The following is a 16,719-nucleotide window of genomic DNA, read 5'->3' as shown; positions in this document are numbered from 1 at the left end:
AGAGACAGCTTGTGAATATGATTCAAAACTAGACCAGGGCCATATCCAAGCAGAAAGCAGTCATCTGGCTTAGAGAAAATGAAATGCATCAAGAAAGCTCTGAAAAAATCCAACTTTATCATTTTTATATTGTTCCCATGACAAGAAAGACCTTCAGCAACTCTAAACCCATCCACAGAAGTATCATCCCTGGCTATCTTTCCCCCAGGGAAGACTTAAGCCATTAGAGGAGAGGGAGGGAGGGGAAAGATACACAAAGCTAGATAGAGGAAGAGGTTATGAAGTGAAAGCAGCCAGCACTTCTGATGAATATTTCCGAAGGGAAAGTGCAAGTAGAGGTACAAACATCCATCTCTCACAAAAACAAGCCTGAGGGGACGTGAAAAGGATAATGCTGTATTCACCACAATATTTTGTATTTTTCGTGTTTTTATTCACAAACTATAATCGTATACATAAAAACAGAAGCAAACAAACAAGTACCCTGGTGCAACTGAATTTTTATTTTATATATCTTATAATAAGTAGCCAATTTTGTGTTCATTTAATTTAAGATTTTAGTCATTTATGCTTTCAGTTGATAATAATCTTAGAATGGAGCTGTGAAAATGTGGATTAAATTATCACCACCATGGGAAATTTTGTTGGGTGCTTTTCGCTATTTTCTATGTTTTGAGATACTATTTTGAGACTAACCAGGCAAGTGGATACTGTGTTTGAAGACATTTTCAGGGAAATCATTTCAGAGGATTTGTGATTTCAGGGAGTTTGTGATGCTCAGAGAAAAGTATTCATTGTTTTACAGACCTTTTGCAATGATTGTGTATGGGAAATGGCTTTTTGGGTCAGCATGCGTCATGTAATCCTGTAATCCTTGTTGTTCTATTAAATTGACTAACAATGTCTCTTATGCCAGGTAACAATACTCAAATTAGTCTGACAGAAACATCCATCCATCCATTATCTACACTGCTTATCCGTCAGGGTCACGGGGCCAACAGAACCAGTTTTTCAGTATTACTTGTTTTTATGAGTCTTGCCCTGCGGTCCTCTGTCAGGCTTACAAGTATGGAGCAGAAGGATGCACTAATTGTTTGTTTGTTTGTTTATGTTGTTTGGAGTTAACTGATTAATACTACAGAATGAATTCATACTATGGTCAACTTGTTGTTAACGATGAATTCAGCCTGATGGCGTGCTGTCTCCTTGGCACTGAAGTGATGTTGATGTTGTCGTTGCTGTTTGGCAGATTACTGTGTGGATCATTGCCTTTCATGGCCTCTTGTTTCTTGGGGGTAAAGGCCAGTAAGACCAGGCTGTGTGTGACTTTCTGAATATTCTGCCTGCTCTGTTCAGCTGTGATGGCTGTAGATTGCAGATAAATCACTTTCCTGTTATCTGGAGAGACTCTGGGCAGGGCGCCTAAACTGACTTTCCCTATCATAGAATATTATACTGATTTCATGTGAGAAAATATCAAACTCACAGTTGAGTAGCTACAAAAGAACATGTTATAATATATGATCAAGTTAAACTAAGATTATGTTGAGTATGCCACAAGGTATAGGGTGTAAATGCAGCAGAGCAAAAATCTGTACTGTAAAGTGATAGTAGAAATGTTAGAATGTGGTATTTTATGTGTAATATATCAGCTCATAAGTTACTATGTATGTATGTAAGTGTATTGTAGGAATAACGTAGTAAAATTACACAGAGCTCAAAGATGATTAACTGTAATGCTGTAGAGTTTACATATCACATTATTTAGTATTCATTCATCGAGGTACTCAGAAATGTAATCAAAGCATGGAAAAAATATGTTTAATAGCCGCACAGGATGAGCAGAGCATAACATAATTAGCCCACACCCACACATAAGTGTGTAAGACTCATTGTTGTCTTTCTTAATGATTGTGCTAATAGAGTACAGGCTTCTCTCTGAAGTTGTAGGTGCTACTACTCATTCTCCTTTATGATATTACCAGATTGATTTTCTTTTCTTTTTGTCATGTACACAAAATACCTAACCCGTATGGGTTTACAAGACTCCAAAATGTGCAGTAGTCAAACATTTCATTCCATTTTCTTTAATTACAAAATGACAGATCTTAAACAGGTCTTAAACAAAATATTCTGCCTTCTCTCCCAAGGTTGGGATGTCATGTCATGTGCATGTTTTTACTGATTTTGTGACAGTACTATTGAACCAAATTAAACAGAATTTCACTTAACTTCAGTGATTTTTGTCTAATATGTACTATTTCAATTGTGTTTTGTTTTGATTTACCACTAGTCTCCATTTCAGCATAATCTGCAGATTTTCTCCACGTTCAGCCAGCAAAACTGCATCATCTGCATATAATAATGAGCCAAAGATCTGATCATTTCCTAGAACTCCCAAGCTAGAAGCTTTAATTTGAAGAGGTAAATCATACACATAGATGGAAAACAATGTTTGAGACAAAACCTCCCCTTGCATCACACCAAATTGTTGGTGTGTGTCTGGGATTATGAGTTCACAAGCAATCAGTATGCAATGAAAGACCTCTATTAAATTAATGCTTTTAATTTTTCAACTTAATTTTAGATCACTTGTATTGATTATGTTCTTTCATTGTAGATACTTTGATATACATACATACCTATGTGGTACATTCCTCTATGGAATGTAAGGTAATAGTAATCAGTAGAGTATGTTCCTGTTCCTATGCTCCTGGGACAGGAGTGGCATTTCTTTTCTTTTTTTTTCATTTTGTAAGTGATAAAAATTGCAAAATCCAATAAAAACAACTGTGAAAGAGAAATATTTTCTCCGCTTTTCTTAGAATATCCCATAAAGTATGCAAATCTTGATTTCAGCAGGGTTTGTAAGATGTTATAAAAACCTGTATGGCTATTAGATTTCATCTTAACACATTTATTCAATGCTGTATAGACACAGCAACACAATCTAGTCTCTGGCAATTTTAATACACCCTAATTGCTCAATAAAGTCCAGACATATGGTGTTACATTGACTATAGCACACAAATGAATCAGGGAGTCACCTTTATGGTGCAGTCTCTCTAGTGTACATTATCCTTTACAAAGATTCAAATTTCCTTAAGCAATCTTTAACAAAATAAACCTTTAATGTCAGTAAAGGGACGGTCAGGTACTCTACATCTATCCATCAGTAAAGAGAGGCCATCCCCCCCCTAATCTCTCAATTAGCTCATATGGGGTGAAAACACAGAGCCCAACACAAATGTTTTATCTTTTATGTGGAACAATAATATGGTTTACTACAACAACTGGTACACTGGACCTCTTCTAAGGTAGACAGGCTCAGCTCCATTTCGAAGCAGGCCACTGTTCATCAGGCCTTACTGTGACCCTGTAGTGCTCTCTCAGCAGTATCTAGTTAGTCTAAATTTCTTCTCTTTGTTTCACCATTTTCTGCCCACATCTGTAGAAAGTAAACAATGCAGTATTGCAATGAGAAATGGCAAGCAGGCAGAGAGGGAAGGGATGAGACCTCAGAGACTGTAACCTCCTTGCTCCCTCTCTCTCCCTCTCTTTCTCTCTCTCTCTCTCTTTCTGTGTGCAAGTGAGAACAAGTGGACTGCCAAAGGGAGAGAGGTACCAAAAATTGCTTCTCTTGAATGCACTTCTACGCCTTTATTGCTTCCTGTAATTGCTTCTGTGAGAAGTAACTGGTCTTCTCTTGTCCATTTTTTTTTTTTTTTTACTGTTGAAGGATTGTACCCTGCAAACATGGCGCAAACCTCACCTGAGTCATGAATCTCATTTGGAAAACAAGCCAATGTTGAATGCATGCAACATGACTTTATACAGAGTCTGAATGGGCACATACAGTTCTATCAACCTATGGACCACTATATAGGTTATGAAAATACTTTGATAATAAATATAATCTGTAGATACACATTTATTTTTAGTTTTCTTTTTTTTCTTTTAAATCCATCTCATGTGACAGGCATACCTCAGTAGTTTTCAGCACTTAATGTGAATAATACTATAATCCAACTTTCACATCCTCCATCCTCTCAATCTGTTGCAAACTTATTTGAAATGTTAAGAGTGCAGCTTTGAGCTGAGAGAGAATACTAGAGCAGATCATATTAATATGATAGACCTCAGCTAACATCTTTTGAAAGCTACATAAGGTCATGTGTGTACACCCAGTTCTTATTCTATGTCTATGCATGTCTGTGTGAGAGTGCGAGTGTTGTGTTGATAGAGCAAAGCACTAACACTGTGAGGGTTAGAAGTTTAATCCCTATTGGGAGCAACGATGCTAATGATGCATGCACTCACTGCATGATGAATGCAATGGAACTTAAACACGGAGCGAGCGTGCAGTGGCATATGTTAAATAGCTAATTTAAGAGGAAATAGTGGTAAGCCCTGCAAGAATGGCTTCAACCTTGTCTCCAGGTGTTCAATAAGGGGGTTTTGTAGAACACATTGATATCCAGGGATTATAGATTACTGTCACTACAGTGGATTTCTTTTAGTTGGATACCAGAGAAGCAGCAGACTATGACTATAGGAGGTCAGAGTAGATATGCAGAACAAAGGTTTGGGTGGGGTATGGGTGGGAGAGCAGGACTCTGTCACATAGTGTCTGTGTGTGTGTGTGTGTGTGTGTGTGTGTGTGTGTGTGTGTGTGTGTGTGTGTGTGTGTGTGTGTGTGTGTGTGTGTGTGTGTGTGTGTGTGTGTGTGTGTGTGTGTGTGTGTGTGTGTGTGTGTGTGTGTGTGTGAGTGTGTGTGAGTGTGAGAAGGCCCAGAAACATACAGCCAAATGAAGGTGTACACCTGCATATGCAATGATACCTTTGTATTCAAAATACCAAGCCTCTCTGTGGGGATGCAGTAAGCAGTAAGAGATGCAGTATTCATCTTTCCCTCTCTCTCTCTCTCTGTCTGTCTGTCTCTCTCTCTCTCTCTCTATATATATATATATAGATAGATAGATAGATATACACTACTCACAAAAAGTTAGGGATATTCGACTTTCAGGTGAAATATATGGAAAATGTAAAAAGTGAATGCTACAGTGATATTATATCATGAAAGTAGGGCATTTAAGTAGAAGCATGCAATGGTAATTTTATTCATCTTAAACAATTTATTGAAAGAAAATCTAACAACAGTGGTAGGTATACCACAACAAAATTTTTTCGGTGTCTCAATAAATTGGGATGTGGCCAAAGGACGTCCACTCCTCTCCTTTCTGTGACTCTTCCACTCTCTGTATCACTGTTGCAACCTGCTGATGACACTCTGTGACCCTCTAAACTCAGTGAACACCTCCGTCTGAGGACTTCCTGTTTGAAGCCTCCAGTGTTGAGGTGCTGCTGATCAACTGTTAGGTGTCGTCTTGGTCTCATGATGTCAGAATGTGAACAGCATGATGAGGAGGACTGTTTAAATACCAATTCTAACTGAAGCAGGAAATGTATTGGTGGATTCATGGATCAAACCTGTTGTGAATGTTGCTGTTAAGCTTCTTGTTAGAGAACAGCAACTTGTGCAAAAAGTACTGAAACACTGAACAGTTGGACATGTGCATTCAAAAGTTTAGAGAAGGTCACATTAAGTTCACCTGGAAAGGTTAGAATGCATTTTAGGTTCATCCTGAAATTTCACCTGAAAGCCGAATATCCCTAACTTTTTGTGAGTAGAGTGTATATATATATATACATATATACTTTGTGGGGATGCAGTAAGCTTACATGCCTATATTCATCTCTCTCTCTCTCTCTCTCTCTTCTCGTCTCTTCTCTTCTCTTCAACCACTTTCATTTTAATGATATTGTATTCAAACCTGGAATATGCTTTAATTCGCCATTTTAGGGGTCTTTTTTTTTTCTTTTTTCTTATGCCTGAATTGTAGTGTACTCCGTCACTACAATTCCTGCATTGTCTGAAAAACTCTTCAAATACATCCATGACCAAAAGTAAAGTTTACAAAAGTGGTTGCCATAGCGGAGGTGACTGGAGTTGCGTTACAACAACAGCAGCAATGTCAAAAACTTGTCAAATTATTTATGCGGCCTAATTAGCATCGTGAGTCTGCTCAAAACACAGATATCAGCTACTCAGTATGTGACAGTCAATTGTTTTTACATTAAAGTAGACATTAATGTGCTCTAACAAAACATTTTAATCCTGAAGTTGCAGACATAATTAAAGACCGATGCAACCAATGAAGTGCATACATTAAGTGTAGCCTGAAGCAAATTTTTCGTGCATATTCTTACAGAGTAAACCGAGTAGGTTATTTTCATTCAGAAGTAATGTATTTACATGAAAAATAATGCCAGTGCCAAGGTCCAATCCTGCTTATCTATCTTACTGTATAGTAGATCAGCAGTGTTTGATGTATCATGTATGATTTAATAATATTGACCTTTAATTAGAGTCCACTAAATTAACTGGCTATCAAGATTAGGCTTTTCTGGAAGCCATCAGCTGATGCACTTGGCATTAAATTATGTGTGTGAACTTTCCCTGCTTTGCAGCTAAATTAATGGCAAAGTAGTTTTGTGTTTTAAAGGCATTTATTCATTTATGTTATTTAGCATAATTCATTGATAAAGCGTCCATAAAATATACATTACTGTACAAACTCGCACTGCTTTATCTAAATCTATTATAGATAAAAAACGGTGAAACAAATTTTTCAGAGTCAACAACATCTAGCAAAGCACTCATGCATATTTATTCATATTAACTCATGCCGCGGCACAAGTCATGCATAGGTGGTTGCCAAGTGCTTGCCACAAAAGATGAATATACAAAAGTACTGCCTTCCTGAAAGGGAGCAGAAAGGGAAGCAGCACTAATATTTCAATATAGAAAAGATGCATTAACAGTGCTGACACAATATTTGTCAAAGAGCTGTAAGTGGCTGTGGGTTCTTAGCCATTGCATTGTTCAATATTTCTGCACATGTTGTCATGTCTGAACCCCTACTTATAATGCACAGATTGCATTATAAATAATCCTATTATGCAGTATGTTCTTTAAGCATGATCTTTAATTTCTCCTGATGTCTCCATTAGTCTCAGTGAAACTCTGGGTTACTGTTATATCTCTGTGTTATATACACTCAATGTCTATTTTATTAGGTACATCTGTATGAGCTAATGTGATCCTCCTCAACTATTCTTACATGAAGTCTACTTAAATGATGGCTATGATCAGTTTTCTTTGATCATATTGTCATGAAGATGTTAACCAAGTTACATATGTTAATTCCCTTATGTAGGCAGTATATCAACATTTACGAACTGTTTATTACACATTACAGTGTAGTTGTATTATAATGTTGGTATACAGTGTATTTATGTTAAATAGGGGGATTTAAGATAAAGTGTTCAATATAAATAATAGGTAATTGATTGCTAATGTTTACATCTGCTAGTGCTTTGTGTTAGCCTGTAAAATATACTGATCCTGATGTATTTTCAAATAACTTGAACATCAATTTATCTAATGTGCACATTGCCCAAAGAGTCCTTGTACATTCTTCAAGTCAGAAAAAACAACAAAAAAACCCACACAATTACATGTACAAGTGTACACACACACACACACACACACACATTAAGACAATATGACAACAAGATTGATATTTATGTAATTCTAAAAATAGAGCTCATACAGTATAAACATAATAGAATTTGGGTAGCTAGTCTACTTGTCAAAGAGGAACAACAATCAGTGATTTGGGTTCCCAGCCGGTGAAATCAGAAGAGATCATAGTGAACTGAGAGTGGATGTGTTTTCAGCCTGGATTTCAAAGTATCAGCAGAGTTTACCCCACGAATGTGCCGTGTCAGATTATTCTAGTTAAGTGCAGCTTGGTGGGCAAAGACTCGACCACCTGAGCAGTTGTTACTAAATCACAGAATAGTTAAGTAGCTGGTATCAAGGGAACATAAAGAACACGATGGAGTAAACTGGAAATAAGGCTAGAGATATGTGAGGCCATGTAAAGCCTTGTAGGTAGGAAGGAGGATTTTGAAATCAGCTGTTACATGACTCCACTTCTTAGGTCTTGTTAAGACTCCGGCAGCTGCGTTCATGACCAGTTGGAGACCTTTTGTCACTGCCTCAGGTAGGCCATCTGACGCAGTGCATTACAGTGGTGTATCCTAGATGTTTTAAAGGCACGTATGAGGATTTCACTGCCCTATTTAAATGAAATGGAATACCATTTTGATTGTTGTCACTCACGGATATTTTTCTGTAGTCTCGGGTGTCAATCAAGCCATGCAAGGCAGGTGAAAATGGGGCAAACATGTTGAAACACAAAGGTAGCTTGAAAGGAATTTGTTATCCCCTATTGTGTTTGTTGGAGTTCCCTGCTGTTGAGGTAACCTAGTTTTTACATACAAGTTGGGAAATAAAGTGATATATACAGTGTTTGAATATTTGTGTATTTCACTTACAGTAGCTTGCCTGTATGCTTGCACATTCACAAGCAGCAACCTTCGCTTCAAATTCTCTCACTTCACACGCGTCCACAATGCATGTGCTCACCAGTCCTTTTCCCACCTGCTGCATGCTGGCACTTACTGAAGTGTGAGCGTGAAGCAGTAATGGCATAATTTGGATGAGAGGAAACTACAACTGTACCATAGTTTGCATGACATCAGGTGCAGTTTCTCTTTCCAGAAGAAGTGATTTTTGGCAGTGATGGGAAAAGCTGTGTGTGTGTGTGTGTGTGTGTGTGTGCGCGCGCGTGTGTAGCTGTGCACATAAGCAACACATGTTTATTTTTATTTGTATTTGTGTTTTCTTGAGACCGAGCATCACGGACTGGAAACCGCAGTACCCAAATAGTTTTCAGCAGGTGGTGTTTGCACAGTGAATACACCATTTCTCTGAGTTCCACTCCCTGTTTAAAATGCCCAGAAGCAACAATCTACCAAAGTCCTCTTCCTACATGCCTATCATTGTTGCTGTCACTCCTTTTGTTGCCTGTCACTTGCATTTTGTGTTTTAAAGCTGTTAATTTATTCATCTTTTTTGCCAGGCACACTGCATTTAATTTGTGATGAAGGAACTGGAGCAGGAGACGAAATGTTCCCATATTATGGTTACATAAAGCTGAACTTTTCTTGTATAATGTATGTATGAAGATGAGATGCCTCCTGGCTTTGGAGGCGTTTATCAGCAGTTTTGCTGTGGAAAAAAAGAGGGCGAAAAAAAACAACTGTCTACTGTAAATTGCAAAGCCTTAGATTACACAAGAAAAGTACCGCAGTGCTCATTATATGTAGTCTCTTTTTTTTTTGTCTTCTCTTTATTGTTTGTTTGTTTTTTTTTTGGGGGGGGGGGGGTGCAGTTTGCATAGATTGTTTACATAATATGTTGTTTTTTATGAGTACTATTCTATTTTGAAAATTAATAGATAAAAATTGTATATAAACATATATATAAATCTATATATAATCCATTATACAGTTTGGATGGAAATGTTTTTCACCAATTTGTTTGTGTGATCCAATTTTAGCTTTTCCTGTCATATTGTGACAGGGATGCTTACAGTATTTATTTAATGCTACTATAGTGAGAGCTGATAGCAAGACTGACCATGTAAGTATGGATGTTGTCTCATAAATCAGCCTGCTGACATCAACCATTGGGTGTAGTCAGATTATTGATCTTTACAGTACAATAGATTTGTTCTGCTCTTTTGTTTCAGGGCTATCAATCTCAGTCCAAGTGTGTGTAGGTGCATCAACAGTATGGGAGTATTGCACATAATAGTTGGTAGACTAGTTATGTTTAGTTTGTTTGCTGGTCCAATAACTGATGTTTAATGTGAGGACAACTGCAAACTCTCCGCATTGGCTGCTTGATTTATACAAGAAAATAACAACCAAGTAATATTTTAAGACTAAATAAAGTTCTGCAAGTTTGTTGGCTTTTAATATCGGAGAGCAGTGGGCTTAAATGGAGCAACGTTCTAAAATGGTGTGATAATTGAAATAAATTAGGCCATTCTGCATTTTGCCTAAAAAAAAAAAAAAAACCCTGAAATGCTTTGATCAAAACATGTTTCAAATTAATCTCTTAATTACAAATCCTCCAAACCAAAACATAAAAAATCTCATTGTAACCTCATACATAAACTTACTCTATCTTGTTTCTACATGTAGCTCTAATTGAATTCATTCACAGAATTTCACCTGATAAATTTCAACCCTGCACCCCGATGCTCTCATGCATACATTTGAAAATCCCAAAGCACAGAGGAATCTGTCTTTGATTATGCGTCTTGGTGCATTGGTTTCTCACATATTTATTGTTCACTACCATTACAAGCTGCATCAGGAAGGCTTAAGATATTCCCACTCAATCCCCAGACACCCTGTGGGGCTGATGCAGCACCTGTCGCCAGGATAAAGTGTGTGCAAGTTATTTTGATGAGGACAATGTCAGCAATGTGGTGTAGCTCTACATATAACCATTGAAAAGAAAGCACGCCTTTCACTCCCGTCCAGAATTACTGATGCTGTCTATTAGTTCGAATATATGTATCCACAGTTGTTTGGCAACCTTTGTCAACATGGGTAGTGCTGCCTCCTTTGATGATCACTTATACTCATAAGTAAACAGACTATTGGAAACATGTAGACTGCTTGTTTAAGACACATCCCAACTGCAACTAATCAAATGTTAGATATTTTACATGCTCTTTGATGTGGCTCTTCTTTAGATTTCTTTTTTAGAGAATCTGCATGAGTGTTGAGTGGCCCTGACAGCTCAATGCACTGCAACCAAAAGCAAAGATAAATGCAAAAGCTACAGCAGGAATGCAAAAAGCCACAATACAACAGAAATAGAAAAAGAACAACGGATGTTGACCATGAAACCGCCGACTACTGCAAACTTTTGCAGGTGGGCTATTTCCTGTACACGTGAAAGAGGAACGTTTATCCCCGCTTGCTAGCTAACTATGGCTGCCATTCGGAGGGAGCTCAGTGAGCCCCATGCCCGTGTTTGGAATTACCATTGTTCTTTTCACATTACATGATTTCATGCACACTGTATGTTTTAAAAGGTAGAATTCGATACCCATGTATGTAGACGTGCGTATATCCACTCCTAAATTCCCTCTGATGCCCGTTTTTGTTACATCGACAATCTAATTGGTGACGATCATACAGCCCACGGTGAGCACATTATATTTAGCACAGTATGCATCTGTATTCACGACATATCTTGATTCTGATTGAAACATTCCCCATGCTTTTCAAGTAAGTTACATTTTGAAAATCCTCCAGTGTGCACCAGTTTCAGTAATTTGATTTAGACATGATGCTAACCGTATTGTATAGCTATCTTTGTTACAGCACAACTAAGACGACAGAGTAAATACATATTAACATACAAAGACGTTAAATAATATTGTCAACACCTGCAGCAACCTGTCTTGTAGCTTTTGCATTTGTGTTTTCCATTGTTACCGAGCGTTAAGCTCTCAAGGCCACCATAGGGGTGAGAGAAACAGTTGAAACAAACACATTTGTCATAATATGATAGGGCCTCAATTTCACATCGTTTTCCTGTTCTCACTCATCAAATGAAACAGTTGGCACGGAACATTTTGAAACTCCCTTTGCAGTTTTAGACCTTATTCTATGTTTACTACTTTTCTAGTAATAAGAAGTATTTTATAAATCCCTCTCTGGTTGGATAGCATTGCACTTTGAATCATCAAAATCCTACAAGCAGGGGTCAATTTTCAATCAGATACATTTGCTTAAAAATGTCTCCTCCTTGAAAGTACTGCAGAGGAAATTCAAAAAGACTCTGTGATCTCTGCTTGGTTGACACCATCAAACGAGACACTTTATCACTGGATGCAAAATCAAGAGAAGACCACAAAACCTTTTCTATGATTTATTCATATTTGAGTTGTTTGGCTTTGCTTTCTATTAAAAGAAAATTTAAATAAATGCTTAAAAATCAGTGCAAGGATAAACAATTTTCCCACACAAATATCAACAATGTCTGTCACACTTTTGCACATTTCAGGCCCATTTCCCACTTGATGCAGTATGTCTGCAGTTGGTAAGGGGGCAGTGGGTTAGACCCTCTCAGCACTGAGTACTGATGTGCACTAAAAAATGTTGACAAATGGCTTTTGATGGAGGCAGTGAATGGCACACTATATTCCCCCGCTGCTCCCCAGAGTGGCCAAAAGAGCATAGCAGATCTGTACATCGCTGCCTATAAACAGCAGTCCTGCAAACACTGATGGTTGACAGCTTGAAAATGAACCATCACCATATCTCCCTGAGATATATTACCTTTATTCGCTCTAATCATAGTTACAGGGTGGATAATATTTAGCTGTGGCTATTGGGTTATCATCATGGCTTGTTCAACTCCTTTCATGTGCTCTCTGATTTATCATGGTGGGTTACACCAGGATCTCGGAGCAAGGGAGCGGTCAAATAAGTCCAAACATTTGCATGGCACACAATTTCCTGCCAAGGTTGGAACAGTTCAGGTCATTTTACATGACACAGTTCTGTATTTTTTTTCCTCATTGGTTTGAAGTGCGTGGGACTCACATATTCCCAAGCACCAGTCAGGACTTCAAAATTAAATACAGTTATTTGCTGTTGACTATAGTCTTACTGCCCTGATGTTGCAGATTAGCTGATTTTTTTTTTCAACTGCTGTTATAATTTTGCATAAGGTTTCTTTTTCTAGAACTTTTTCTTTTTGTTTTTAGTCATCTTTGATTGTTGCCTATTTAGTCACATTATTATCCTTTTCAGGGCTTAAATTCTGGCTTGCAAAAGGTGTTCTTCATTTGACCGATTTTTGTGTCATTAAAGTGATCATTTGTAGCTCTTATATTCATGTATGTATATCAGTCATGTGCATGTCTGCACTTTAGTCTTACTTTTTAATCATAATACATCTAACCGACACATTATCAAAGATATTCTAACAGACAACCGCAACCTGTATTTTACAGAATAATTTGTCAGTAAGTATATTAAGTTCAAGTTCTGTTTATTACTAATGCCTTTTTTTTAACTTATTTAAATGTTATTCTCATATTTATCACAGCTTTTGACTGGCTAGTTTTGGTTTATTTTAGTTTTAGTGATTTTTGTTATCTAGAGAGCATACAGTGAGTGGTTGCCTCTGCTTTTCAGCAAGAGCAAATCTACATTTAAAAAAACATGCAGCACAGTGAAACAGACTGGACCTTGAGGCTTTAGTACATTCCCACGATGCAGCTCTGCTCCACCCCAGAGCTCTACAATACCACGATGTAGCTTCTTAGCCTCTTAGATAAGGACTGGAGCAGAGACACAAGAGGAGAGTGGCTATTGGCGCACACTCTCTGTCCTAAGGTCAGAGGGAATTCAGGCTGTTATGAGGGGTCCCAGTCTGGGTCACAGAGGAATATGAGCAAAGTGTAACTCACTCCTGTCCTGCAGCACTTCTGCTTTCATCATATAATGTTTGCCTGCTGCAAAACTCCAAAAAGTGAGAAGAAAGATAAAACAAAGGAAAAACGAGTGAATCATTTCACTGTTAGCTGTGTCTTGGAGGACTGTCCATGACTCCAGCGGGGAGAGAGCAGGAAATATATGGAGCAGTGCTCACAGATTGTCCTAACAGTCTGTGGGAGAAGGATGAGCCACAGCTGGTTGGGGCATTGAGGATCCAAGCACAAGTTTTTTGAAGCAACCCGTACTCAGAAACATGAGACACACAAGCAGCCGACAAAGAAGCAGTTTATTTTGCAATTTTACTTACTGAGAATATGGATTGGCAGCGGATAACAAACCGTTGCTATGGATGCAGTTCTGATAGCAGAGGCAATACAATTATTTTGAAATCATTAACATTATTTCAGTCAGTCAGTACAACATACAGCCAGTATGTTGTGTCACATTGTTGATCTCATAGTATGAAGTTGTGTAATTGCTCGCTGTGCATTGTCCCTTATATATATATATATGGTCACAGTCAGTCAGCAACACATTCCCCATAGCTGCTGTTTGACTTACGGCGTCAGCTCATTCTTCCCTCCTCTTGTTTCCTATCTTGCAGTGCTGTTTGGTTCATTCAACAGTGGTAGAAGTGTGGGCCCCACTTGTGTGGAAATGGCATGGAAAACAGAAAAGAGAGAGGCATGAAGACAACAGTGACTTTATTATGTACCAGCAACAACTTTTTCATTTTGATATGGACTAAATTAGTTGCATTTTCTTTTGTGAATAGATACGTATAACATTTAGCTGACTGCAGGCTGGTATGGTGTGTGTGTGGGCCCACATTATGTACTGGCATTAGCATGCTTTTAAGGTTTCTGAAAATTGGCATTTAATCTTAGTATAAATTGTACTACGATGGGTAATATTTTGCCTCTTATGACCTAAATACAGTGTAGTGTTACAGTGTGGTGGAGCCCAGCTGTGCTTTTTTATCTAGCCAGCAAATTCTTAAACAAATAGGCAACTGCTGAATAGATGCAAGAAGCCAGCTGTCATGAAGGTGTTTCTTTGTCAATTTAAAAAAAACAGCACCTGCATTTTGGAGTAAAGAAGTAAAAAAAACATGCAGGATACAGAGTTGCATTAATATAGTTGTGTTACCTTCCTTGACGCTAATGCCATGCGGAAAGGGCAAAACTTCTCTGGAGTCCCTGCCAGCCTGAGACAAAGCACCAAATCTGGGGATTGTCCTTGGAAGGTCTGGTCACCCCACTAGAATATTAACTCCTCGTTTATTCCTCCTCATCCATTACAAAGAAACACATATCGCCTTTGCATGAATTAGTACTTTCTTTACTTTGGCTGTAATTTCTTGCAAAAAAAATAAAAATAAATATATATATATATATATATATATATATATATATATATATATATATATATATAGTGTGAATAGTGTGCTTTCACTGAAGTTGCAGAATTCTGATTTGATGCAGGGGTCGCCTTGTTCTATGGTATCATAAATCCAAGGGAAATACACTGAGCATTCAAAGAAAGCGATGTCTCCAAGTTATTGTTCTGTGGTCATTAAAAAGGTTGTGTGGTCATAGAAGCGTTTGGTTTATAATGAATAGAAAACACAAAAAAAATGAATGAATAAATAAATAAATAAAATCCCTCATGCTTCTTGGTATCAGTGAAAGGTGTTCTGATATGTTGTGACACAGAGGTTGCGAAGCGTTACAGTGATCCCTCAAGTATCACTCAATCACGACACAACCAAAAAGACACAAACCTGCTTTATGAGGATGTTTATGGAATCCACTCTCTTTAACTTGATGTATTTCTCACATTCTCCGAAAAGGACGTCTCAGGCAGAAATGCTGATATTGTCATTATTAATGTCAGTTTTACGCTTCCATATTTTCCTTCCTCGTTCTGAACTGTCAGCTTAGCTCTTGTGTAATTACACTAATGGAGACTGACACAGGTGTAACATATCAGCAGTGTTAGATGAGCCATTGGCACACTGCTTGTGATTGCCAAAGCGTGTGTCATCACAGGCTCACTCCTGTTGTCCTTCTCTTTATCCCTGCCAGTATGTGAAACCTCTTGCGGTAACCACACTATAATTATCCTAATTACAATTATGTATAATCTCTGTGCCCAAACTGTTTTGAAACTATACACACTTTCCACCAGTATTTCGTAACGTTCTTCCTCTGACTGAATAATTGATTCTTTCTAATTATAGCTCTTTAACATTGGTTACCTTTAACATCACTCGTCTGTCTCAAACCTTTCCACCTCCGTTTTTACTCAATATAGCATAAAGGTAGAACTACATTTTGAGAGTGCCATCCTCATTTCTGCATAAGTTAAGGCTGCTACAAAGTGCCTATATTTACTCCCATAGCACCAAGTATTTATTTTCCGCCCACAGAATCACTGCACATTCAGAGGAATTAATGTCTTGTGCCTTTTTCCTTTTTTGTTTTATTATTATGTTTTTAAAAAGTGGGAAATCATTCAAGATTTTAATTAAATACTGATCTTTAATTCCAGGTATCAAAGGAACTGGCGAATTGAGCTCGCTTCTAAATGCTTTGACAAACAAGCTTCATTTTTATTATTTTTTTTTAGGGGAACGTGCTTACACAAATACCAAAAATAAAATCAACCAAAACAAAATACCAAAAGAGTTTCAGGATTTTAATAAGTAAATACCTACTATTTCACAGATGTGTAATATCTTTGCAGACACCTGGAAACGAATGACTCATCACTATAACTGAGTCTAACATCCAAGTGATCTTATGCTGAGCATGTCCTTTGTAGATCAGGTTGTATTTTCAAGAACGTCCAGTTTATGGATTGCACTTACACCGGACCTTTAGGGGATTCACCACAGGCAGACTGCACACACAACCTCAGCACGGCACAGCACAGCAGTAAGAGCCATGCAACGCGATGACTTTCATTTGCATTGACATACGACTCCAGCTTTGTTTGCCAACTCTGCTCTGTGACTTGCGATAAGCGCACATAGCTAAAAACAGCAGGATTAGATGTGCCTCTCCTCCACATGGATACGATTCTTCTCACCTGTTTCTGTGTTTGCTTGTCTATGCATGTTTGTCTGAGAAACGCCGTAAAACAAAGGACAGAAGGCAGAGCAGAGAAATCCTCTGTTTGAAATATTTCATAAACCACAAAAAAAGCTTA

This window comes from Pempheris klunzingeri, chromosome 5 (assembly GCF_042242105.1).
Source record: "Pempheris klunzingeri isolate RE-2024b chromosome 5, fPemKlu1.hap1, whole genome shotgun sequence".
In the NCBI taxonomy this organism is placed as follows: Eukaryota; Metazoa; Chordata; class Actinopteri; order Acropomatiformes; family Pempheridae; genus Pempheris; species Pempheris klunzingeri.
The sequence above is the reverse complement of the archived record's forward strand: the minus strand, read 5'-3'. Positions refer to the sequence as shown.